At 41.4% G+C, this 10,345-nt stretch overlaps 1 non-coding gene across 1 annotated transcript; it reads right to left on the bottom strand.

Annotated features, from left to right (window-relative positions):
* Positions 1-8,638: 8,638 nt before the first annotated feature.
* Positions 8,639-8,732, bottom strand: LOC118154332 (small nucleolar RNA SNORD116). The gene has a single exon (XR_004744200.1). It is a non-coding gene; the product is annotated as a small nucleolar RNA SNORD116 (small nucleolar RNA).
* Positions 8,733-10,345: the final 1,613 nt, after the last annotated feature.

The following is a 10,345-nucleotide window of genomic DNA, read 5'->3' on the forward strand; positions in this document are numbered from 1 at the left end:
TCTGGAGTTCAAGATCAGTCTGACCAACAAGGTGAAACCCCATCTTTTATTTTAAAGAAAAAAAAAAAATAATACTAATCTTTTCATTAGTTTAACTTTGAAATGATGTTGAAGAACATGGTAATTAAACACAACGATTTTCCCAGTTTGCCCGCAACAGCTCCAACATACAAATACATGTGGACATTTCTCGAAAGAAATGCTCAGGATTGTAAACATCTTTGCCGAAGTCCTCAGAATTACAAATGTGTGATTCATAACAAACTTTCAAGTTGGAAAAATAGAAAACGCAATGGTGATCTCTCTAGGTCTATGGACACTGGAAAGTCTGTGAGCAACGTGGAAGTGGTAATAAGAGTGGCTTTCAATTCAAGATAAGTATTTGTAGATGTGATTTTTCTGGACGGAAATAACTGTTTACTAAATTCTGAAACTCATGAAGGCAGCAGCATAAAGAGGACTACTTTGGGCGAGTTATTTAGTCTTTCATACTTTATTCCTTCATTTGTAAAACAAGGATGATACCAATCCTCATATCATAGATTTACTGGGGGTACTGAATGGCATAATATGCAAAAAGCACCTGAAACAGTCCTCACATATACTAAGCATTCAATAATTGTTACCTGTTATTATTTTTAATATTATTATTAGGAGTGACAATGTAAAACACTGACAAGAGAAAGGCAATTCAGGGTCTTCTTGTCTATTTTAAAGCCTTCATGTCTTAATTTAGAAACTTTTTTACTTCTAGTTAGGATATTAGGTCTAAAACACTTAATCTGACTTTTCTGTTGGAAAGGTATGATTATATATGTCAAAGAGAATTATTTCAAAGTTTAATTACAGTTTGGATGAAGAAGTTGAGTGATTGTCTTTTGGCAATTGGAATTTCTTTCGAAATTCGTACACTTTAAAAACTGAAGTGTTCACCTTCACTATTGTAGCACACACAGGTACAGTAGAGTTTCATAATGGGATCCTCATTTCATTGTGTTGGAAGGGGTCTGATGAAGATAGCTTGTCTGATGGTGAAGATAATCTTTGTGGCTGGAAAGGAAAAAAATGGATGGGGCACTCCTATTGGGTAATTTGAGCAGAGATATTGGGACCACAGTACAGAGGAAGGTGTCAGGAAATAGTTTGCCAATGGTACCCCAGAGCCAGCACCATCCTGAGCATTTACCACACATACCTGAAGGGGGTGAGCGGTTATGATCATGGAGACAGAGAGGGTCTGCAGAGAGCGCTGCCCTACACGACTGGAGGACATCTGCCTGTGGTGACCCTGTAGGGAGGGAGCTGAGGGAATAACCACCAGAACCTTACCATCCCTGGCCAAACCCAACCAGAAGCCAGGGGACATGGGGGCCTGTTGGTGTCTTTCACTTCCTGCCCAACTTTCCGGGGCTGACTGCACACAGAAAAGGGTGGAGTGTGGATCTGAAGGAAAATTGGGGAGTGGGGGACACAAAACAAAAACCAGCACACATGTGGCTGATGATGAAGGTGTTCTTTTTCCTCCCCTTCTTCTTACCCCGTAACACTGGCGTAGAGAAGTGGGATTGCTCTTCAAAAGTTTAGATTATATAAGCAGGAATCTCATTTAACATGCTACTTTTCAGAGACAGATGCCTGCCACGTGAAAGTTACTCTGAAGGTAGCATTATTTAAGATACTCATAAACCCAAACCATGAGTATGTGGATCAGAAAGAAGCTGTTGAAACTACTACATTCTAATTAAGTTGATGATTTTCTTTCCAAATTCCCTTTGAATCTCCTTTCTTACTTAGCTTTGAATCACAACAAATATCAGACAAATGACCCATTCCAAATACCAACATTGGTGGATTCGAGTGTACTTACTTTTGCTTAAGAATTATGGGATTTTTAGTCCTTTTCTGATAATATTTTTATAGTCACATATCATTTTAAAAAATATAGTTTAGTCAAGAATATAAACAGTGTAATGGATATTCGGTTACTTAATACCAGTCATTTTAAGTATATCATACAAATGAATATGGTCAATATTTAATGTTTTTCAGAGGGGTTGATAAAGATCCTGCCTTCAGTTTGCCTCTATAGTAAAATCATTGATAAAGTGATTGAAGACAACATTGTTCTACGGTTGTGTGCTCTTGGACGTACAACTGTAATGATCAGTAATTATAATTACTGACAGTTAGCCAGTATCAACTTCTTTTATTTATGTTTCACTAGTAATAGCATCCCATGTAGTAATTATTACTATATAACAATTATATAGTAATTAGAACCTAATTTTAACAAATGTAAAACCCTACACTTTCAGGAAAGGTCATATTTCATAAACATTCTGTTGTTGTGTTTATCATTTACTGTAAGTGTTAAGCCTGTGAGACATTGTAGTAGAAATTGCTGAGGTTTTAACACAAGCCAAACCTATTCTTTTAGTAATTTAATTAAAAATGTCATTATATGGCCAACTAGAAATGTTGCTAGTTTAGTAACAGTGTAACATAAAGATGCTCAACAGCAATATGGCCATCATTAGGTTTATGTAAAATTCCACAACGTCAGATGGACAAAGCAGAAAAAAAGGCGTTGGGATCCAGAGGGCAGGTCATATGAAGATGAAGCCTGAGTGTAAAAGATAGGCCAAGGCATGGCTAGTCAAATGAATGGAGAAGGAACAGAAATCAAATGAATATTCACAGTAAGCAGGGCCATTGGGAACCCAGACAAGAAAAGGTCTTGTTGTAAGGCCAGGTGTGGTGTAATGCTTGTAATCCCAGCACTTTGGGAGGCCGAGGCAGGTGGATCATGAGGTCAGGAGATCGAGACCATCCTGGCCATGGTGAAAAATACACACACACACACACACAAACACACACACACACACACACACACACACACACTTAGCTGGGCGTGGTGACTCATGCCTGTAGTCCCAGCTACTTAGGAGGCTGAGGCAGGGGAATCACTTGAATCCAGGAGACAGAGGTTGCAGTGAGCCAAGATCGTGCCACTGTACTCCAGCCTGTCAAAAAAGGAAGACTTCGTCTCAAAAAGAAAAAAAGAAAAAGTCTTGTTGTGCCCATGGGAAACAAAGATTAGAATAAACTTTGTCCAAGCTGACAATGAGTAAGTCAGAAGGCATAGATTCCTAGAAGCCAGGGCAGGGTCAGAAGGATCTGTGCCACAGACCTGATGGCCAGCCAGTTATCCAAGTTGTAATGCGAATTTTGTCTCAGGTGGGCTCTAGTTATAGCTAAAGCTAACAGGTGAGAGGACTCCTGGCCCCATCACGGTACTGGGATCCTGTGGCAGCGGGACGCCCTAATTCGTGTCGTGGCATACTTAAACAATGTTTTGTGAGAGATTCACAATGCTTTCTGTTATATCTCAGAACTAAAATTTGTTTTACTTCCTGATGTAAAATAATTGAAAAAAAAAATGTAATGTAAAATAAATAATAAAATAATGTAAAATAAAATAAGTGAAATAAAACTTTCACGTCATACACTAGGAAGTATGAAACACTTGTTAGGGTGCATGAGTGGACAGCAAAGAACGCACTTAAAGAAACACTAGCTAATGTTTCCAGTACAGTTCTGGGAACTAGACTGGCCTCTCCAAGTTCAGCTTGATGGCAGCAGCTGTTAAGATCACCCAGCTTGATCTCCTTGATGACACCCAGCTTGATCTCCTTGCTTGCCTTTCATCTCATCAAACCTTCTTCTGATAAGAATTTGGCTTTCCTTGTAGATCTGCCTACAGGGTAGCAAATGAACAAACAAGAGGATTCAGTCTGCTGGGCTCTGTGTCTTTCATGGTAAACAAACACATTGCCATCCTGGTTATTATACATCGGTAACTGCTGTTCCAATTAGTATGAATCCCCCCAGAGGGAAGCATCTGCTCCCCACGTTCTGATTGACTGGGTTGCAGGGCTCAGGACTAGGCCTCGAAAAGTGATGAGTTCACAGGGGACCTCACTTGGTAGTCTTTGCTACCTTTGCTTTTTCACTCAAAGTGTAACAGGAAGTCTGGTAAGACTAACTTTTACGTACCTATAATAATCTTTTGGGTACATTATTGGTATACTTGGTACAATTAAACTTACTTACCTGTGTCTTGATCCACCATAAATTCCAGAAACTGTCCTGTTTTGGATATTGCCCATCATAAAACTTTCTTACAAATCAATTAACTAAAGAACAAGCACCAAATTTAAAAAGGATAAAGTCTTCCCTTCTATTTTCCTTTTGGGGAAAGCTGATACAGACCTTAAGAAATTACATATGTCTTAACCCAAATATAAACACTGAAGCCACAGGAAGAGTAGTAAGAGTGAATTCTGGAAAACACTAGGCTGATGAGAAAATATTGAGTAAAGAGGCAGTGATAGGCATGGAAAGCTGAAGCTTTGTTATCCCTCAGCTGAGAAAGTAAACCCTGGAGCTGAGTGAAGTTTCGTCCCTCAGATCAAAAATTTGAAATATGCATTATATTTACAACTCAAAGCCTCATAAACTGAATGCCTTAGAAATTCGGGGAGATAAAAGCGAAGCATTCAAACTTGCTTCTCTTCTACTTATTTCTAGTTTATGTATTTCCTAAAAGGATTGTATGGTAATTTATAATATTATGTAATGTGGATAAAAGATAAATCCAGTTACATAAGTGTGAATTGCTGAACCACTTGAAAGAAATCTCAGGTTTTCTCTTTCCAAATAGCAAGCAAACTCTGTCTTTGAGCAAGATTTTGTAAGACATGCAAAATCAAATATTAATTTGTGTACTTTCTTTACCCGCATTAGCTTATAGAACTTTGTCCCAGCAACACAGGAAGGAGTCTGGTTCCCAGTTGATGGAGTGTGTTACTCTATGATTAGCTTCAGAAATAATCCAACCTGTCTTGTGGGCCCTGATGTTTAATGAGGATTGCAGAGACACCCCTACAGTGGCCTGTTCTTTCATGCCAGGCTCCACCACGTAGACACTCTGCTGTTTTTATAAAATTCTCATCCTCCTACAGACTGAACCACGCCCCCTTTTGGCCAAGAGGACCCTAGGGAAAGCTTGGAAGCTGAGTTCTCAGCCACAGTGGGATGGGAGGTTGTGCACACCTCCTTACACTCCCTCACTGGCTACCTACCATTAGACTTCTTTCCCTAAGGGTTGAACAGAAACCAGCCCGTTGGAAAGACTGGAGCTGATATCCACTAACTGCCTGGTGCTGCCCCTCCACGTTGTGGTTTTGATAACACAACAACCAGCCAGCATTCCTTCCTGATAAGTGACCTCCAACCCCAGATTAGTTCTGGCTCGTCTGTGGAGGATGTACGGAGAGGATTATCATGTTCTCTACTTCACTTTTTAATGCCAGATGTCCAGAAACTCCACCATCAGATGATGCTAATCCTGCCGTTTTTTTGCACATGTGACCCATGAAGGGGAATGAAACTCAATTGCACGTGCACAGTTTTGGCCACCCTATTCCCATGTCCTTTGCCCCCACCTTCCAGGTGTCTGTTTCTGGATTCTGCCAAAAGCTATGCTTCCCCAGTCTGTCAGAATGGCCACCTTGCAGGCTGCAACCCTTTATGAGTAATAAAGTTCTCCTTTCCAAATGTATGAGCCTTGTCATTCTTCAGTTGACAGGACCAAGGCACTTGGTACGCATGCAGTCACCTTTATCTGAGGACCTACCACCTTTGGGGGGTGCTGTGCAGGGGGGTCACTGGAGTCTATAGATGTCTACAGGTGTCTACTACCCATAGACTGTTCTCTTGTCTCCCAGTTCGAAGGGCTTGGCAATGCAGCGCCACTTACTCTGTTTTTTCTCCTTATCAGTCAAAGTACAAATCTCCAGTCCAGATGTTCATCTCCTTCTTTTTTTTTGCCTTCTTCAAAAGTGCCAAGGATTTCCAAATGCAGCCTTGGGGTGGCACGGAGATGGGGTGGGTGGATTATTTAGAGCTTTGGGGCCTTGAAATACAAAAATAACTACAACCCCCCCCAAAGAAAGTAAACTTCAGAATGCAAACCCTAAGGCCCTGCTATCTTTTCTATAAGAAAAGAAAAAGAGAAAATTACTTTTTTTCCTTTTTTTCCAAAAACGTATCTACAAAAGCAACACAATGCAGACCCCAAGTGATTGTTTTTATGTAATAATGCAAGACTACAGCAAAATACACCAGACCAGTATAGGAAGGAGAGTTATAAAATGGGTACATCAGAAACCTGAGTAAAAAATCAGTTTTTTTTTTTTAAGTAAAGTACAGACTTTTAACAGCGCAGTAGCTAAAATGATAAAGGAAACAATGGATTGCCTAGCTGTTGTCTAAAAATAGTAGGTGAACACTTATCTGTATTAACAATCTGTATTAACAAGCTGTGTTTGTATCTATATTGTATCTGTAAGTGAACACTTATCTGTATTGTATCTGTATTGTATCTGTAGGTGAATGCTTATCTGTATTGTATCTGTATTGTGTCTGTAGGTGTACACTTATCTGTATTGTATCTGTATTAAGCTGTGTTTGTATCTGTATTGTATCTGTAGGTGAACAGTTATCTGTATTGTATCTATTGTATCTGTATTGTATCTGTATTGTGTCTGTAGGTGAACACTTATCTGTATTGTATCTGTATTGTATCTGTAGGTGAACACTTATCTGTATTGTATCTGTATTAAGCTGTGTTTGTATCTGTATTGTATCTGTAGGTGAACACTTATCTGTATTGTATCTGTAGGTGAACACTTATCTGTATTGTATCTGTATTGTATCTGTAGGTGAACACTTATCTGTATTGTATCTGTAGGTGAACACTTATCTGTATTGTATCTGTATTGTATCTGTAGGTGAACACTTATCTGTATTGTATCTGTAGGTGAACACTTATCTGTATTGTATCTGTATTGTATCTGTACTGTATCTGTATTGTATCTGTATTGTATCTGTATTGTATCTGTAGGTCAACACTTATCTGTACTGTATCTGTATTGTATCTGTACTGTATCTGTATTGTATCTGTAGGTGAATACTTATCTGTATTGTATCTGTATTGTATCTGTACTGTATCTGTATTGTATCTGTAGGTGAACGCTTATCTGTATTGTATCTGTATTGTATCTGTACTGTATCTGTATTGTATCTGTAGGTGAACACTTATCTGTATTGTATCTGTATTGTATCTGTACTGTATCTGTATTGTATCTGTACTGTATCTGTACTGTATCTGTATTGTATCTGTATTGTATCTGTACTGTATCTGTACTGTATCTGTATTGTATCTGTATTGTATATGTATTGTATCTGTAGGTGAACACTTATCTGTATTGTATCTGTATTGTATCTGTACTGTATCTGTACTGTATCTGTATTGTATCTGTATTGTATCTGTACTGTATCTGTACTGTATCTGTATTGTATCTGTATTGTATCTGTACTGTATCTGTATTGTATCTGTATTGTATCTGTAGGTCAACACTTATCTGTATTGTGTCTGTATTGTATCTGTATTGTATCTGTAGGTGAACGCTTATCTGTATTGTATCTGTAGGTGAACACTTATCTGTATTGTATCTGTATTGTATCTGTAGGTGAACACTTATCTGTATTGTGTCTGTATTGTATCTGTATTGTATCTGTAGGTGAACACTTATCTGTATTGTATCTGTATTAACAAGCCTTGTTTGTATCTGTATTGTATCTGTAGGTGAACGCTTATCTGTATTGTATCTGTACTGTATCTATTGTATCTGTACTGTATCTGTATTGTATCTGTAGGTGAACGCTTATCTGTATTGTGTCTGTATTGTATCTGTATTGTATCTGTAGGTGAACACTTATCTGTATTGTATCTGTATTGTATCTGTACTGTATCTGTATTGTATCTGTATTGTATCTGTACTGTATCTGTATTGTATCTGTAGGTGAACGCTTATCTGTATTGTATCTGTATTGTATCTGTACTGTATCTGTATTGTATCTGTATTGTATCTGTAGGTCAACACTTATCTGTACTGTATCATCCACAAGCCGTGTTTGTTAACTAAGCGTTTTCAGTGTTCGCTGTAACAGAACACAGGACACTCAGAAGTTGGGTAAAGCGCCGAAGCTGATTTGCAAGTAGGTTAAAGATTTCTGACACCTGTAATCAGGACTAAATTGGTTCTTTAAAAGCGGCATTCAATTAGGCTTTGTACCTGGGAGTTGCCTGTAGTCGTTTTGAGAAATTATTCATTTTTTATGAATTTTTTCACCTCAGGGGTCAACATCACATTGACAACCCCTGAGAAGCATGAGAGACGCCTCCCTCTCTGTGGGGTCCTCCCGCCAGCCACCTGGCAGCTAGCGCCGACCCCCACCGTGGCATTCTGTGGGTGCAGCGGCCCTAGGTCGTCCTCACGGTCCAGCTGCAGCAGCAAGTCATTCAGGTTAGGGTCAGCTATTCTCACGGATGGTCCATGTGGAGCACGTCTGCTGGGATCTCTCCCACCGCCTCAGGTCGTAAGACCCCAGCACTACGGAGGCAATTCCTCCTGCCATGAAAGCAGCTGGCTGCAGTCAGTTGGAAGCCAGGGTGGACCAGGGCACACCCACAGAAGTGAATTTCCTGATCCTGAATTAAGGTCAAAATCGTGGGGTCCAGCCTCGATGAGAACGACTTGTGAGTTTTCACTCCTTTTGCTCAGATTTCCTAAGGAATGGTTTTATGGGGGTGTCATCATCAATCTCGAATGAATTTCTAAAATTCTTCTTTTTGGCCTGACTTCTTGTAAACAATTCCTTTCTCTTTTTTACTGTGAAACCCAAGGGTTTAAACCTAGCTGGCATGTCTGGCAAGAAGCCGCTAGTGGAGCCTGACGTCAAGTGGCAGCAGCACAGAGGTGTGGGGGTGGAAAGATCCTGAGATTCATGGTTCCGGGCAGGGCGGGGTCAGCTGGGAATGGGGTCGGGGGAAGGGCCTGTGTGTAAGTAGAGGAGGAACTAAGTCCCTGCACGGCCAGAGCCAGAGCCACAGTCTGAAAAGAAGCCAATTCTGAGCCACGGATGAAGAAAAATGAGGAACCCCAGCAGCCAGAGATAACCAGGAAATGGATGAGGAACCCCAGCACCCAGAGATAACCAGGAAATGGATGAGGAACCCCAGCACCCAGAGATAACCAGGAAATGGATGAGGAACCCCAGCACCCAGAGATAACCAGGAAATGGATGAGGAACCCCAGCACCCAGAGATAACCAGGAAATGGATGAGGAACCCCAGCAGCCAGAGATAACCAGGAAATGGATGAGGAACCCCAGCACCCAGAGATAACCAGGAAATGGATGAGGAACCCCAGCAGCCAGAGATAACCAGGAAATGGATGAGGAGCCCCAGCACCCAGAGATAACCAGGAAATGGATGAGGAGCCCCAGCACCCAGAGATAACCAGGAAACGGATGAGGAACCCCAGCACCCAGAGATAACCAGGAAACGGATGAGGAACCCCAGCAGCCAGAGATAACCAGGAAATGGATGAGGAACCCCAGCAGCCAGAGATAACCAGGAAATGGATGAGGAACCCCAGCACCCAGAGATAACCAGGAAATGGATGAGGAACCCCAGCACCCAGAGATAACCAGGAAATGGATGAGGAGCCACAGCACCCACAGATAACCAGGAAATGGATGAGGAACCCCAGTACCCAGAGATAACCAGGAAATGGATGAGGAACCCCAGCACCCAGAGATAACCAGGAAGTGGATGAGGAACCCCAGCACCCAGAGATAACCAGGAAATGGATGAGGAGCCACAGCACCCACAGATAACCAGGAAATGGATGAGGAACCCCAGTACCCAGAGATAACCAGGAAATGGATGAGGAACCCCAGCACCCACAGATAACCAGGAAATGGATGAGGAACCCCAGCAGCCAGAGATAACCAGGAAATGGATGAGGAACCCCAGCACCCAGAGATAACCAGGAAATGGATGAGGAACCCCAGCACCCACAGATAACCAGGAAATGGATGAGGAGCCCCAGCAGCCAGAGATAACCAGGAAATGGATGAGGAACCCCAGCACCCACAGATAACCAGGAAATGGATGAGGAGCCCCAGCTCCCAGAGATAACCAGGAAATGGATGAGGAACCCAAGTACCCAGAGATATGCCAAACCAGGAAATGGAAAGACGATACCTAAGCCGGGGCAGGACCTGGGGACAGAATGTGCTCAGACATGTGGGGAGGAGCTGGCGCTGTTCTCTAGGGGAATCTTCCACCGGCCTCTGCCGTAACCAGTACTTCTAGGTGATCTGCTTGTCAGTTTTATCCCAACTTCACAGCAATCCGGAGAGAACGTATTAT

This window comes from Callithrix jacchus, chromosome 5 (assembly GCF_049354715.1).
Source record: "Callithrix jacchus isolate 240 chromosome 5, calJac240_pri, whole genome shotgun sequence".
In the NCBI taxonomy this organism is placed as follows: Eukaryota; Metazoa; Chordata; class Mammalia; order Primates; family Cebidae; genus Callithrix; species Callithrix jacchus.